The sequence below is a fragment of the Procambarus clarkii genome, chromosome 66 (genome assembly GCF_040958095.1).
Source record: "Procambarus clarkii isolate CNS0578487 chromosome 66, FALCON_Pclarkii_2.0, whole genome shotgun sequence".
NCBI lineage: Eukaryota > Metazoa > Arthropoda > Malacostraca > Decapoda > Cambaridae > Procambarus > Procambarus clarkii.
In genome coordinates, this window is record NC_091215.1 from 29,293,794 (window position 1) to 29,311,032 (window position 17,239).

At 47.4% G+C, this 17,239-nt stretch overlaps 1 protein-coding gene across 6 annotated transcripts in view; it reads left to right on the forward strand.

The window, feature by feature from the left end:
* The window catches only part of LOC123769184 (E3 ubiquitin-protein ligase ZNRF1), a 114,209-nt gene that overhangs the window by 71,947 nt on the left and 25,023 nt on the right, over positions 1–17,239 (forward strand). Inside the window, exon 1 of one of the 6 annotated variants that reach the window (XM_045760196.2) lies at positions 16,407–16,608. The exons of 4 other annotated variants lie outside the window; for them this stretch is intronic. The gene's annotated coding sequence lies outside the window, so the exon portion shown is untranslated. Of the gene's footprint in view, positions 1–16,406; positions 16,609–17,239 lie in introns of those variants that run through there. One more of the 6 variants, XM_069310014.1, reaches the window with a different exon arrangement.

Genomic DNA, 17,239 nt, shown 5'->3' on the forward strand with positions numbered 1-17,239 from the left:
GTCTGGAATTAGGTGCCGTGACCCCTCCTCGACCCACCCCTGCCTCGGTGAACGCCTGGGTCATTAGCAGTGTTGTGTACTACTTGTGTGTCCTGCCTCAGGGAGGAGGGCAAGGAGGAGAGAGAATGAGAGAGAGAGAGAGAGAGAGAGAGAGAGAGAGAGAGAGAGAGAGAGAGAGAGGAGAGAGAGAGAGAGAGAGAGAGAGAGAGAGAGAGAGAGAGAGAGATTGGGAAAAGTGAGGAGACAATAATCTTAACCTTTGAAACCTTTGAGGGAGGGGAGTGCCAGTGTGGGAGAACTTCCAGATGGTGTGAGACTCCAAGAGTGTGTACGAAGGCGAAGATGGCAAACATCACCCACTGGCAAACGTTTCTCTTTATATATATATATATATATATATATATATATATATATATATATATATATATATATATATATATATATATATATATATATTTATAATATGTTTGTGTGTATGAACACTTGGAGGAGGGCACAAATATATGTAAAACTGCCCCGCCTCCTGTACTGACCATTAGGAAACGGGAGCGTTACTTAACCTTCCTGCAGCGCCACGAGGTGATCACTCTCAAACTCATCTCCACCTTCAGTGTGATATATCACCCTGCAGTGCCAGAGATGGAGGCTCTAGGCACTCCCTCTACTGACGACGAGACGCTATAGTGGCCACAGTAACGACCTGGTGGCCCTACAAGGCAGGGAACGAGGCTGGTAAGGGGAGGGCCGGCTGGCCACCGTCCGGAACGCGACGACAAACACGTCTTGAATGGTGGGCGGATGGTGGGGAAGGGGAGCTTGCTCCACCTTTGCCGCGGATCGGCCCGGTATTGCAGAGAGGAAGGAAGGGCGTTAGGAACTTTGCGGGGAGTTCATTACCAAACGAATCACTCGGGACTCCTGGATGTTGGCCCGTGAGGTGCCGTCTTGTAAAGGGCAGCAAGAGGCATGCTGAATGGCAGCTGACTGACACGGGGGGAGGGATGGTGAGAGGCAGTGCTGGCATGTGGTGGCAGCCATAGGGTGTCATTTAGACAGGGGGGATGCGGCAGGCAAGGTGTCATGTGAGAGGCTCCAGGCTGGGTGTCTTGTGAAGGTAAGCACACAAAGTGTAAAATGGGAGCCAGTGTGCAGTGTGTATTGGGGGGGGGAGGTGGTAGGCAGGGTGTCATCATGATGGTACAGCAGGCAGGGTGTGTTTTTTTTTGGGGGGGGGGGGGCACACAGGGTGTTTAAGGGGGGGGGGGCACACAGGGTGTTTAAGGGGGAAGGTCAGGATGTCTGGTGTGTTGGCCAGCCTGATAAGCCTGGCGACTGGCCTCCTCTCCACCACCGGTATTGATTACACACACACACACACACACACACACACACACACACACACACACACACACACACACACACACACACACACACACACACACACATACTATAAGAGACATAAAGACATTAGAAAGAATTTTTTTATTGTCAGAGTAATTATTAAATGGAATGCATTAAGAAGTGATGTGGTGGAGGCAGACTCCATGCACAGTTATTAGTTTAGATATGATAAAGCCCAGTAGGCTCAGGCACCTGTACATCTGTTGATTGACGGTTAAGCGGCGGGAGCAAAGAGCCGAAGCTCAACCTCCGCAAGCACAACTAGGTGAGTAAACACATACAAACAGGCACACACAGCTCACGGGACTCGTAATCCTGTGGCCCGGGTTCGATTCCCGGCGCCAGCAGAGACAAATGGGCAGAGTTTCTTTTACCCTGATGCCCCTGTTACCTAGCAGTTAACAGGTACCTGGGAGTCAGTAAGCTGTTACGGGTTACTTTCTGAAGGTGTCTGTGTGTGTGTGTGTGAAAAAAAATAGTAGTTAGTAACAGTTGATTAACACCCCCCCCCGCAAGCATAACTCGGTGAATACATACCCACACACATCCACATACCCGCACCCACCCACATACCCACACACACCCACATACCCGCACACTCCCAGACGCAAGCACAGACAACATAACATACTGTGTGTAATCTCCCTGGCGTTAGTCTAGGAATGAAACATGTGTGTGAATGCATCACTATGTTCCTCGCAACGGAGCCCCTTGTGCATCTTAGGGAAGGAGAGGGTCTGGAGCAGTGTAAGGGTGTGTGGAAGAGAATGTGGAACACATTATGGAAGGGGTCTACAAGCCATTCCGCACTACAACTCCTCAAGCTAGACTCCTTGGAGTTTGGACATCCCAAGTTGGTCTGTTTCATGCCCCATACCCAGCGACCCCCCCCTCTGCCCTGGGTAGCGGGGTGCTGCGCCCCCGCTCGCTACACGGAGCGGTCATGGGGCACCGCCGGTCACCGGAACTCAATAATCCTTCACTATATACCTTTACTTTCTGTGTCAGGTGGGAAGTGTTGTTTGGATAGCTCTCCCGGGGTCGGGAGAGGTAGATATTAGGTAGGAAGGTCGGGAGAGGTAGATATTAGGCAGATAGAGCCTGGTGCTAGATATTTTAGGGCTTTGTATCTGGCTGTGATGCTTTTATATATATATATATATATATATATATATATATATATATATATATATATATATATATATATATATATATATATATATATATATATATATATATGTCGTACCTAATAGCCAGAACGCACTTCTCAGCCTACTATGCAAGGCCCAATTTGCCTAATAAGCCAAGTTTTCATGAATTAATTGTTTTTCGACTACCTAACCTACCTAACCTAACTTTTTCGGCCACCTAACCTAACCTAACCTAACCTATTAAGATAGGTTAGGTTAGGTTAGGTAGGGTTGGTTAGGTAGGGTTGGTTAGGTTCTGTCATATATCTACGTTAATTTTAACTCCAATAAAAAAAATTGACCTCATACACAATGAAATGGGTAGCATTATCATTTCATAAGAAAAAAAATAGAGAAAATATATTAATTCATGAAAACTTGGCTTATTAGGCAAATCGGGCCTTGCATAGTAGGCTCAGAAGTGCGTTCTTGATACTAGGTACGACATATATATATATATATATATATATTATATATATATATATATATATATATATATATATATATATATATATATATATAATTTCATTGAATATGACTGCATGTTCTCTGTTGATTATTTTCTTGTTTAGGGCTTCAATCCCTCTGACTAGTGCTCTTGCGTTTTGGTTTCATTACAAAACAGGTTTCTCCAAATGTCATCATTGTTGGAGGTAAACTAAAAGAATAATTAACTGTAGAATGTACACTAATTATAAATTTACACAACGTTTGGAACCTATATGGTTCATTCGCAAGTGATGGGACTGTACTGGGCATATTGGATTTACACCATTATGGAGGTCATGCACATAATACAAATTGGCGAGGAGGAGTACGGCGTAAGGCGGGGAAGAAAAAGGCGTAAATGGGTAAAGCGACTGCGACTCATATTACGAGTATGAGTAGCAGTCGCTACGAATAAAGCGTAAAAGAAGGGAGGAAGCACTTACAAAGCTTGATTCTAACAAGTCAAGACTGGCGCCGGGCCGGGCTTGGGAATTGGAACAACTCCCGGAACCCCATCAAGGCAGGATCAAGGCATGTCCAGGTCTTCTTGAAGGGGCATGACTACCATCTAAGGTTCCTATCATCCCCAGTAGCTTTGCATCATCGGCAAACATGTTCATGTGATTCTGAATGTCTTCTGGTAGATCGTTTATATAGACAACGAACATTACTGGTGCTAGAACTGAACCCTGTGGTACTCCGCTGGTACCACTTCCCCAAGCTGATATGTGGTCTGCCATATATCAGCCTTCCATATATTCCACATACCTTCCATATATTTTATTTGATATATGGCCTCTGATTACTGCCTTCGTTGTTTTGTAAACAATTTTTTTTATCCGTGTCAGAGGTCGAGGTGTGTGTGTGTGTTCACCCCCTGTTCTTCCTCACTCCCTGTTCTCCCTTTCTGTTCTCCCTCCCGGGTCTCGTTCACTGTTCATCTCCGTAGTCTCCTACCTTCTCTCCTCATCTCCCTGGTCTCCTACGTCCCCCTGCCTCCCCTCTCCCGCTCTCATTATTCTCTCCCCCCTTAAAGCCGAACTCTCACTCTAAGCTATTCTCTCCGTTATCCTTCTTCCCGTTTATTCTCTCACATTGGCCTTCCTCTCTTCTTCTCAATCTTTTAGCATCATCTTCATCATCGTCGTTGGCTGTCGCCTTCGTCTCAATGTTTGTCGTATTATGTATTATTCATTAGTATTATTCATTTATCCTCATAATTGTCTGGGACTTGGTGTTTCACGTACTGCCTCGCGGTGCTTGACACCTGTGGGGGCAAGGGTGCACACGCGTGTGAGCGCGTGGGCACTCAATTTGACACCTGTGAGGCAAGCGTGCTCACAGGTGTGAGCACGCTTGGACTCCCGGACCAGGCAGAAACAAATGGGCTAAGTTTCTTTCACTCTGATGCCCTTGTTACTTAGCAGTAAATAGGTATCTGGGAGTTAGACAGCTGTTACGAAGCTGCTTCCTGGGTATATGTGTGAGTTGGGGGTAGGAATTAGTAGTTAGTAACAGTTGATTGACGGTTGAGAGGCGGGACCAAAGAGCCGAAGCTCAACCACCATAAGCACAACTAGATGAGTACACACACACACACACACACACACACACACACACACACACACACACACACACACACACACACACACACACACACACACACACACACATTCTCACTCAAGCCAAGGAACACAACACAGGAATGGTCCGTAACAATTTAGACATGTTTACCAACCATTAGTTAGTTATAGTGTCGTTCCCGAGGTTTACCGAGTACTGCTCTTGCTCCACCGTTCTTTACGACAAGGCTTCCAAGTCTCTGTTGTTCTACTTCGTGCATCATAAACAATAATTTATCCCGCCTGATGGCTGCCATTCTCCGAGATTGTGGCGCATTCCCTGGTGGTGGGGGACTCACTCATCCCCCTCCCTCTCTCCCCGTGTTCCTTACACTCCCAGAGGCTCAGGTCATTATACACAGACTCTCTCACCATGTTCCTTACACTGCCAGAGGCTCAGGTCATTATACACAGACTCTCTCCCCATGTTCCTTACACTCCCAGAGGCTCAGGTCATTATACACAGACTCTCTCCCCATGTTCCTTACACTCCCAGAGGCTCAGGTCATTATACACAGACTCATTACTGTGTGGGGGTATCCCTCCCTGTGTATTTATCTAGTTGTGCTTGCGGGCGGTTGAGCTCTGGCTCTTTGGTTCCACCTCTTAACTGTTAATTGGTGTACAGGTTCCTGAGCCTATTGGGCTCTATCATATCTACACTTGAAACTGTGTATGGAGTCAGTCTCCACCACATCACTGCCTAGTGCATTCCATCTGTGAACTACTCTGACACTGAAAAAATTATTTCTAATGTCTCTATGGTTCATTTGGGCGCTCAACTTCCACTTGTATCCCCTAGTGCGTGTGCCCCTTGTGTTAAATAGTCTGTCTATCCACCCCTATGAATTCCCCTGAGAATGTTGTATGTGGTGATCATGTCCCCTCTAATTCTTCTGTCTACCAGTGACGTGAGGTTTAATTCCCGTAGTCTCTCCTCGTATCTTATACCCCTCAGTTCGGGTACTAGCCTGGTGACAAACCTTTAAACCTTTACGAGCTTAGTCTTATGCTTCACTAAATATGAACTCCATGCTGGACCCGCATACTCCAGGATTGGTCTGACATATGTGGTATACAAAGTTCTGAAGGATTCTTTACAAAAGTTTTAAAGGCCGTTCTTATGTTGGCCAACCTGGCATATGCCACTGATGTTATCCTTTTGATATGGGCTTCAGGGGACAGGTCTGGCGTGATATCAACCCCCAGGTCTTTCTCTCTCTGACTCTGGAAGTATTTCATCTCCGAAATGATACCTTGTATCTGGTGTCCTGCTCCCTACACATATTTTCATTGCATTACATTTGCTTGGGTTAAACTCTAACATCCATTTGTTGGACCATTCCTTCAGTTTGTCCTTGTTTGTCAGTTTGTCTTCTTGAAGCCTCAAGCTGTCCTCCTCTGTCTTAATCCTTCTCATCCTGAACGGCATGGGTTCGAATCCTGACCGGGTTAATTAGAGTTCTTAGTGATCAATGGCTTGCGTGTTCCTGCAGCTTTCTAATATAAATATATATATATATAATATATATATATATATATATATATATATATATATATATATATATATATATATATATATATATATATATATATATTAATAACTTTTGTTTATAACCTAACTGGATTAAGTTACTGGCCCACAACGGTCTCTTTAAGCCGAGGAGTCTACATCTGTGGTACACAGTTTACAGTTTACGTCTGTGGTAAGTTACCAGTGTTGTAGCCCCACACTCCCTCTTCCAGTGGGCAGCGGTAAGGAGTTTACAGCCACCTGCAAGTCCTACCTCCAGTGAGCAGGTTGTTGGACGTGTGGTTAAGATTGTTGGACGTGTGTTTAAGATTGCTGTTAGTACAATCATCTGAGATGAAATACACCACTTGTGAAAATGTGTCGTTACAGTTATCCCTGAATTCTAAGATATTGTTTCACACTGCATAGTGAGGTATGTGAATACTTATGTTGATACAGTTTACATTTGGTCAGGTCTACTTTAGCAGGTATACCCCGTACAGGTATTTGTAGACGAGCCTAAGCCTGGTGGTAGTAATGTTTAGAGGTCTTCTAACCTTACTGGTTGACCTGTATAATCTCTGTTGACCTGTATAATCTCTGTTGACCTGTATATATATATGACCTGTATAATCTCTGTTGACCTGTATAATCTCTGTTGACCTGTATATATGACTGTATAATTTCTGTTGACCTGTATATATGACCTGTATAATCTCTGTTGACCTTTATATATGACCTGTATAATCTCTGTTGACCTGTATATATATGACCTGTATAATCTCTGTTGACCTGTATATATATATGACCTGTATAATCTCTGTTGACCTGTATATATGACTGTATAATCTCTGTTGACCTGTATATATGACCTGTATAATCTCTGTTGACTTGTATATATATGACCTGTATATATATGACCTGTATAATCTCTGTTGACCTGTATATATATGACCTGTATAATCTCTGTTGACCTGTATATATATGACCTGTATAATCTCTGTTGACCTGTATATATGACCTGTATAATCTCTGTTGACCTGTATATATGACTGTATAATCTCTGTTGACCTGTATATATGACTGTATAATCTCTGTTGACCTGTATATATGACTGTATAATCTCTGTTGACCTGTATATATGACTGTATAATCTCCGTTGACCTGTATATATGACCTGTATAATAGGCTCCACCTGTATAATCGCACGATAGAATAACTTGCGTGAATTTTAGTCTGTCAGGTCTACTAAACTTTGTTTCACATCCCGGCATAATTCTGCCTCTCAGGCTAAGGTGGTAGTTAACTCCGTCTTTAAGAGCACATACTTCGTCTTACTCATTATCCACCTCGTCCTCCTAAGGTTTCACAACGTCTTGAAAACATCCAATTTAACCTGCCCTTATCCTAACCTACCAGAGGACCCAGAACAGAAAACGGGACAGTACGTCACTTTGCCGAGTCGCTTCCATTTTCTATTACGACGATTTTTAGCCTTATGTAACGCCTACGAGCGAAATGCGACGTTGTTTGTAGGAGGACAGGTTGTGTTATCGTGCATTCGGAAGCCAGCATGGGATGGGGTCCATAAGAATAAATTCCGACTTGATGAGAAAGTGTGTGTGTGTGTGTGTGTGTGTGTGTGTGTGTGTGTGTGTAGGAGGATCAGTAGAGTAACAGGTGGTGAAGGCGAGAGAGTGTTGAGGCAGCTGGAGTGTAGAATGACTCGTGTCTCAACACTCTTAGAAAACTCTTTTTCACTCCTAGAGAAGCCTCAACACTCCTAGAGAACTCTCTCTACGCTTGAGAACCCTCTTCACTCATAGACAACTCTCTACACTCCTAGAGAACGAACCCTCTATACTCCTAGAGAGCTCAGCAGTTCGGCAGTAGTGTACATGCTTATTAGAGGCCTCAGGTATAGGGCAGGTCGCTTAAGGCCGCGTGATACAAGACTCACAATAAGCAGAGGGGGCCACTACCTTCACCCTGTGGTATTACCCAGAGAGAGAGAGAGAGAGAGAGAGCATGAAAGTGCCAGCAATACGTGGAGTATAGTGGCGCTGGGGTGGAGGGAAATATTACCAAACTTGTCGAGTTAGCACCTCGTGCACGGCCGAATGCCTCCTGCTTTATGGTAGCCCGGCCAGAATGAAATTGGCAGAGGAAAACGAGGCCATTCATATGTGGGTGAGTTAGGTATGAATGGCCTCCTCACCTGAGTTAGTGGTGCTGGCTTCGGGATCTGACTCGCATGGGGGATTGGGGGGGGGGGGTATGGACTTTCAAGATGAGAAAGGTCATTCACAATTCATCTTTTACTTCCCTTCACAGGATATTCCCAAATATCCTGCTACTTTCGGCTTGGCAAAATATAGTATATTATATATTATACAATTAGAACTTACATTTACACACACACACACACACTCACACACTCTCTCTCTCTCTCTCTCTCTCTCTCTCTCTCTCTCTCTCTCTCTCTCTCTCTCTCTCTCTCTCTCTCTCTCTCTCTCTCACCACCACACGGGGTAGCTCTGGAACCAGATTCACGAAGCAGTTACGCAAGCACTTACGAACGTGTACATCTTTCCTCAATCTTTGACGGCTTTGGTTACATTTATTAAACAGTTTACAAGCATGAAAACTTCCCAATCAACTGTTGTTATTGTTATAAACAGCCTCCTGGTGCTTCGGAGCTCATTAACTGTTTAATAATTGTAAACAAAGCCGCCAAAGATTGAGAAAAGATGTACAGGTTCGTAAGTGCTTGCGTAACTGCTTCGTGAATCTGGTTCCAGAGCTACTCCGTGTGGTGAGAGAGTGTACTTACCTAATTGTACTTACCTAATTGTTCTTGCGGGGGTATAGCTCTGGCTCTTTGGTCCCGCCTCTCAACCGTCAATCAACAGGTGTACAGGTTCCTGAGCCTGTGTTGTGTGTGTGTGTGTGTGTGTGTGTGTGTGTGTGTGTGTGTGTGTGTGTGTGTGTGTGTGTGTGTGTGTGTGTGTGTGAGTGAGGGGTTCCTGCAGGAGTCTACAGGAGACACGTAGAGTTAATTACCGTCGGTAAACCTCGACACGACCCACGACTCTCACTAACAGCATTTCCACTTTCCTCTTAACTTAATACCAACTCCTTGGAGGGCAGGGAAGCTTCTATTCCTGAATGGTGTTGGGGGGCGTGGAGGTGTGTGTGTGTGTGTGTGTGTGTGTGTGTGTGTGTGTGTGTGTGTGTGTGTGTGTGTGTGTGTGTGTGTGTGTCACCAGCAGCGTTCTCGTGTCTAGAAGCATTTACCATTTCCCCGCTTGTCGGGTAATGCGTTTAAGAGGTGCTTGTGAGCGCCATTGACCCAGGCGAGACGGGGAGGTTGAGATATCCTCCTGCTGGTGGTGGTGGTGACCAGGTCCTGGTGGAGCAGCAGCAGCGGCAGCCTTGTCTGCTGGACACCTCTACCGGAGGGTGACGGCTCTTCCTGCTCCCTAACTACCTCCACCACCTGTGTCGTCGCCACCTGTGTCACCCCCACCTGTGTCGTCGCCAACTGTGTCACCCCCACCTGTGTCACCCCCACCTGTGTCACCGCCACCTGTGTCGCCCCCACCTGTGTCACCTCCACCTGTGCCGTCGCCCAACGGCAGCTTATTTTGAACTAGCACCGTCGAAACAGGGAAGAAACCTTATGGTTCCTTCCCTGTGGGGGAATATATTGAGAGCCTCATCACGTATTGGCATGAAAGTTTCAAGACGTGTGAAGGTGCAAGGAAGATGTCTTTCATTTTTGGATCCCCAGATGGTGGAGGATGTTAGTAGGTCAGGGAAGACCTTTGGCAGTATTTCAACTAGTGGGGCTGAAGCAACATTTCTATGCATGCATGGCTCCCGGAGAATAATGTCGTTAGTTTTGCAATATACACTGTTCTTTGTCCCTTTTGTGTTTTACTAATGTGGTTAGAGAGGACAATTTTAAACTTTGAAGGGGTATGTTATATAGGAATTTTATATATGATCAATTTTATCATCATAATCCTTATAGTATATTACACACACAAATCACAATAGGGTGATGCATCAAATGAACAAATCCACAAGGGCCGTGACGAGGATTCGAACCTACGTCCGAGAGCATCCCAGACGCTGCCTTAATCGACTGACCTACGACATGGTTAAAAGGAGTTGAAATTTATTCATTCTCATAGTATTAAACTTGTAAATCCTTCGCAATGGCAGTGTTTGCAACTTATCATTTTGTGTGGAGTGTACTCATGTAAAATTCTGTAACATCAAGTGCCGACCACGAGTGCCTCATTTACAACCTGTTCAGTACGTGATACGAAGTGTAAATTGGACCACATCACTCGTAGAGGAGCCATAACCACCACTTAGAGCTGTGCTATCCTCTGAGGGACGCCGCTCTTCCACCGCCTACCAGAAAAATGTAGGAAATACCTCTTGAACAAGGCTAGAATCTTTTAAGAGGATACGTGACAAGTTCCTTCTAGAGGTAGCAGATCAACCTGGCTGTGATGAGTTTGTGAGCCTGGGAATTACAGACATAAACGGTCTCACAGGCAGACCAGGCATTCCCCAGAAAGTCATAGCCATACGGGCTATGGCTTCTGCCATAGCCTTCTTTTTCTGCCTTCGGAAGCAGAAAAAACTCTCTATTCGTCGGATGATCAAAATTCACTGTTATGCTGATGGTCTTTTTCTATTCGCACCCACCAAAGACGCTATGTAAAACTTTATAGAAATATAATGGAAGATATAGTGCAGAATACCACTTAACGTTCAATTCTGCCAAATGTACTGTGGTTGCTTTTAACTCACGGGGCTCGTCTTATGGAGATCCCAAACAAAAGATGTTAAGCAGAGATATTCCGGTAAAGTGTACTGAAAAGCTTGTGTGGGATATTAAATCCTCAAAGGGCCCACTTGTCAATTTTTCTGATGCTATTAGACACCTGAATGTCAGAACATGTGGCATCATTAGTGATTTTGGTTATCTTCATACCTGGGTAGATAGTAAAGTTATTTAACAATGTCATCATTAGTGATTTTGGTTATCTTCATACCTGGGTAGATAGTAAAGTTATTTAACAATGTCTAATCTTGTTTGGATGGTAACTATGGTATGCTTAATTGTGAATGGAGGGAATGTTTTAGACCTATGAGGGGTGTCTATCTTCCCACTCCTTGCATCCTCTTTCCTGGCCTGACGTCCACACCCACACTTGAAGAAATAATTTACTAAACGAATGATATCATTTTGTCTGAAAGGGATCGCCCGTCCAGTAAGCTAAATCAACTCTTCTCATGCACTCTCTTATCACTGGCCTCTCCTACTTTCCCCAGACATACCAACTTAATTGTTAGGAAATGCAACTAAATTAAGAATGTTAGATATATATAGTGATGTAGCAGGTCTACTTGATAGACTAAGGCAACTGGATTTGGAATTATGAAGGAAGGACTCGTACAGAGATAAGGATTACTGGCAGGCATTTTGAGTTCTGGTGAAGTCAGATCGCTGTTGTATGAGCTGTGTGTTTGGAGTGAGTTTGCGCCGGGACGGCCCCAGGATCTGTTGATGTAAATAGTGTGTGTGCAGATATCTGTAACTTCATGGTATGATTAGTTTATTGACCAGACCACACACTAGAATGTTTTGCATTCTAGTCATTTACATTTGTGCAGCTACTCTAGACTATATGAAGGCAAGTACAAAGTGTCAAGAACTAGCTAAGTGATGCTGAAATTCCTCATTTCTGTCAAGACTATATATTGTTCCAAAACATTCAGGTGTAATAGCATATAAATTACCGACTCCCAAAGGCCTAAAAGCACCAGTATAAAAAGCTATGATGTGTCTAGTTCCGACACCTATGTATAGATTGTATAACAAATCACTGAAATTGCTAAATAATTCTCCGGACAACACAACTAATATCTCAGACTTCACAATAATAATCGCATGGGCGGGGTGGGAGTTAAATACCGATATTGCTGAAAGTGTGGCACTGGCGCCGTCCCCGACTGGCCTATGACACTCCCATACCCCGTATTCGTCATGCGTGGAAGTTGGGTGAGACTAATTCCCCAAGCATCGGCCCTCCATCCTTGGACAACCAGACCAGCAGACGAACAGACACGGACATTCCCTTTTATCTACGTAGATCAATAATGTGAGAGTATGTGCTCTACTCCACTACGGGCTCACCATAGCCCGTGCTACTTGGATCTTTTAGTTCCAGGTAGCGAATCTTTAACAACAACAACAACCCAATCACAAGAGAAGCTTTGTGTGCTGCTTCGGTCCCAGGTGTGTACGCAGGTTCCTGGAGTTTAAAGTGTATCTTCCAGGTGTATTTCCTGTCCCTGGTGTGTCCCAGAGGTGGGAGTCTCTAGCCTCTGGTGAATCCAACAGGTGTATAGGTTATATTGGAGGCTGAGAGATGTGGTACCGTGAGGCAGATATGGAACACGTGTGGGGGCAGATGTCCAATTACTGTGAGGCAGGTATGGTGAGGAGCGTGGCCCTCCTCACACAGTCTTCATGTGGCATACCTTACCACTTCCCCCACCCCCCTCATCGATCCTGGGGTGCCTTTCCCTACTCCGTTATCTCCTCCCTCACAATACCACGCGTTCGCAGCTATCGACGTTATGGAATATAAAAGATTGCCTCGGTGTTTGATGTATCACAAAGTTGCTGATTAATTGCTCCAGATTGTTGTGTGGTAAAGAAAAACAGTCAATGTTTGTTTGGGGGAGAAAGATGCACGAATTTGTTTGTGGCGAGTCGCTGGGTCTTTGTGGTGAGTCGCTGGGTCTTTGTGGTGAGTTGCTTGGTCTTTGTGGTAAGTCGCTTGGTCTTTGTGGCGAGTCGCTGGGTCTTTGTGGTGAGTTGCTTGGTCTTTGTGGTAAGTCGCTTGGTCTTTGTGGTGTGGCGCTGGGTCTTTGTGGTAAGTCGCTTGGTCTTTGTGGTGAGTCGCTTGGTCTTTGTGGCGAGTCGCTGGATCTTTCTGCTATGGCGCTAGACCTTCGTGCTGTGGAGCTAGTTCTTTGCGTTTACCTGCAAAGCTGCAGGTAACAGACCTGTATAGTCTGCCGTGAAAGTTCGGCTCTGCAAGCCAGTTCGACAGCTGGTGTGTGGGGATAACGTGATCGCTTCGCGTGTTAGTGTCAGCGGCCCCCCGGGCCCATCACACCCCGGGCCATCCCACACCTCTGGTAACAACTTGCCTGATTTCCTTTTTGTAAAATCTCCAATTTTGTTTCACCATTATTACCTGTACGTGGAGAATGGTGGTAGCTTAGCAGTAGGTCTCTGATCATCATACAGTGTTCTTGTATATGACCCGAACCCACTTGAAATCCTTGAGCATATTCCCACTCCCCCGCCACTCCTCCTTGTCCCGTGTGTGTGTCTACTGAGTAGAGGTTGAGACACTTCGATCTGTCAGGTCTGACAGCTTGCGTAGCGGGCGCCCCATGCTCCAGTGTGAGCTAAAGGTCTGCATGGGGTGGATTTGGTGTGGCTCTGAAGCGTGTTGGTGTGACTGGAAGTCAGATCGAGTGTGGCGGAGCTAGCGGCAGACATGTGAAGGTCGTGGGGTCACACCAGCCCTCTCGCTGTTATCTGGCCTGGGTCTTCTGAGGTCACAGCCACCTGGCCCGGGGCACCTCAGGTCATCGCCACCTGGCCCGGGTCACCTGAGGTAACCACCACCTGGCCCGGGTCACCTCAGGTCATCGCCACCTGGCCCGGGTCACCTGAGGTAACCGCCACCTGGCCCGGGTCACCTGAGGTAACCGCCACCTGGCCCGGGTCACCTGAGGTAACCGCCACCTGGCCCGGGTCACCTCAGGTCATCGCCACCTGGCCCGGGTCACCTCAGGTTACCGCCGCCTCAACACTCTACCTCACCTATTAAAACGCATCCATTCACACGGTTCAAACAACAACAACAACAACAACTAATAGTAAATAATACAAACTTTGAACATTGACCTTTGAATGAGAAATTGCGTACAGTAGTGAAATGTGGGTGCGGCTCTCCGTAGGGTTTTCTCGCGAGAATTTGTTGTTATTGACCCGTTGTCTTATGCAACATGCCTTGTTTTCGTTACAACTATCACATGTGTACTGCCGATATGTATTTATGTGTGTGTTACTAAGCTAGATATTGGTATCTTTGATTCTGTTGTGGCTTCGTATTATGTGTGGTGTCGCAAGACGATGCTAGAAACAACAGTCTGAGGATCTCTGACGGTGTGTGGAGGATTTCAGGATGTGTAATGAGAGTGAAGCTGATTGTGAACATTTCCGTCTCTCTCGGTGCTCAGCTGATTGCTATATAGTCGTAATGGCAGGGTTATCTTGAGATCTTGAGATGATTTCGGGGCTTTATATAGTGTCTCCGCGGCCCGGTCCTCGACCAGGCCTCCACCCCCAGGAAGCAGCCCGTGACAGCTGACTAACACCCAGGTACCTATTGTACTGCTAGGTAACAGGGGCATAGGGTGAAAGAAACTCTGCCCAATGTTTCTCGCCGGCGCCTGGGATCGAACCCAGGACCACAGGATCACAAGTCCAGCTGTCCGCTCGGCCGACCGGCTCCCATCCAGGGTGCTAACCTCGTCTGGTTGACCTGCTTGGTTGATTCCATAGGTGAGGGATTGTGTGTCTCCTGCAGGCGACTCCTTCAAGGCTGGGGTCTCCGCCCCACCACCTAGGGTCACCACCTCACCACCTAGTGTCTACACCCCACCACCTAGGGTCGCCACCCCACCACCTAGGGTCGCCACCCCACCACCTAGGGTCTACACACCACCACCTAGGGTCTCCGCCCCACCACCTAGTGTCTACAGCCCACCACCTAGGGTCTACACCCCACCACCTAGTGTCTACACCCCACCACCTAGGGTCTACACCCCACCACCTAGTGTCTACACCCCACCACCTAGGGTCGCCACCCCACCACCTAGGGTCGCCACCCCACCACCTAGGGTCGCCACCCCACCACCTAGGGTCTCCGCCCCACCACCTAGGGTCGCCACCCCACCACCTAGGGTCTACACCCCACCACCTAGGGTCGCCACCCCACCACCTAGTGTCTACACCCCACCACCTAGGGTCGCCACCCCACCACCTAGGGTCGCCACCCCACCACCTAGGGTCGCCACCCCACCACCTAGGGTCTCCGCCCCACCACCTAGGGTCGCCACCCCACCACCTAGGGTCTACACCCCACCACCTAGGGTCGCCACCCCACCACCTAGGGTCTACACCCCACCACCTAGTGTCTACACCCCACCACCTAGGGTCGCCACCCCACCACCTAGTGTCTACACCCCACCACCTAGGGTCGCCACCCCACCACCTAGGGCCACAGGTCTCTGGTGTTCGCTCTCACCTGTCATTCAATGTTCCCACTGTCCCTCCGGCATCTGGTTCATGTGTGTCGACATTCGGCTCCTCTTTCTGTTGTTTTTAGTGGTGTACTTGGAGTGCACAGTGGATGAGTGTGTGTGTTGTTGGAGGCAGAGTGTTGACCTTGTATCATAGTAATCTGTGCGGTGTAGCGGAGTTAGTGAGGGAGTCGTGTGAAGGGGAATGTTGAGTCCTGTCACAGTCGGTCACACTAGTTGTTAGTGAGCGTGCTACCACCACCTGGCCCTCTCTCAGCTGGCTCCACCACCTGGCCCTCTCTCAGCTGGCTCCACCACCTGGCCCTCTCTCAGCTGGCTCCACCACCTGGCCCTCTCTCAGCTGGCTCCACCACCTGGCCCTCTCTCAGCTGGCTCCACCACCTGGCCCTCTCTCAGCTGGCTCCACCACCTGGCCCTCTCTCAGCTGGCTCCACCACCTGGCCCTCTCTCAGCTGGCTCCACCACCTGGCCCTCTCTCAGCTGGCTCCACCACCTGGCCCTCTCTCAGCTGGCTCCACCACCTGGCCCTCTCTCAGCTGGCTCCACCACCTGGCCCTCTCTCAGCTGGCTCCACCACCTGGCCCTCTCTCAGCTGGCCGGGTCTAGTGGTGATGCTAGAGAGCGCAGTGGGAACGAGAAGATTAACTAGTGACAAGGTAGCGGTGATCAAGTATGCAATTGAAGGAGCATGTTGTGGCGGCAGCGGTGGCGGTGGAGGAGAGGTGTGGCGGCACGGGCGGCCAGCGACAGCGGCAGTGTGGCCTGGGGCCTGATGCGGTGCGGTGCTCACGACACCCCGCTGCCGGCGGCTTTGAGCGTCCAGACATAAGCTTACCCCGCTTCACCGATCTCATCTTTCTCTCTGTCTCTGTCTGACAATGGCGCTCTCCGCATACACCTGCCACCTTGCGGGGGGTGTTTGAGCAGCTTGTTGTAGCGTAGTGTGGCCTAAACAAGAGTACGGACTGTGTTTACCATTTTTTGTAGTAATGGTGTAGGAATGTGAGTGTTGTGGTGGCGCTGTGAAATTGTGGGAGCAGCAGTGTTGTGCTCCTGGATATGATCTTCAACAGTGGTAAATATTGGCGTCGTGGTGACTATGACAAGCGGGAAGAGGTGGTTGTGGTCCACATGTCAGAGGTGTGGAGTGTTTGGCGGGAGGTTAATGGGTCTCATAGCCCCCCTGTCAGAAGCCCTTCCGTTAACAGGCTGCTGCTCGCTACCTCGTGAAACCTGCCAGTTTGTTCATCAACCTTCAAGCCGCTAAGCCCTCCGCATACACATAATATTACCCTTGTCTGCCATTCTCTGCGTTCATAACGGCATCAGCTGATTCTGGTCATGTTTGTAAACAAGTTTAATAACAACGGTCTATAGAGGCCCGCCTACCATCCTCAGACCATTATCATGTGCCTGTATGCACCATGGTCTCTCACACTGCCACTCCGTTACAAAATGCAACGGTTTTGCCAAACTAGAAACGTACGAACCCAAACAACCCACCAAGCTTATTAAAGCCGATGCATAGCGTCAATAGTACGGCGATTTAATTGTTAATAATAAGTAGCATTTTTAACGGCTTGGTTGAT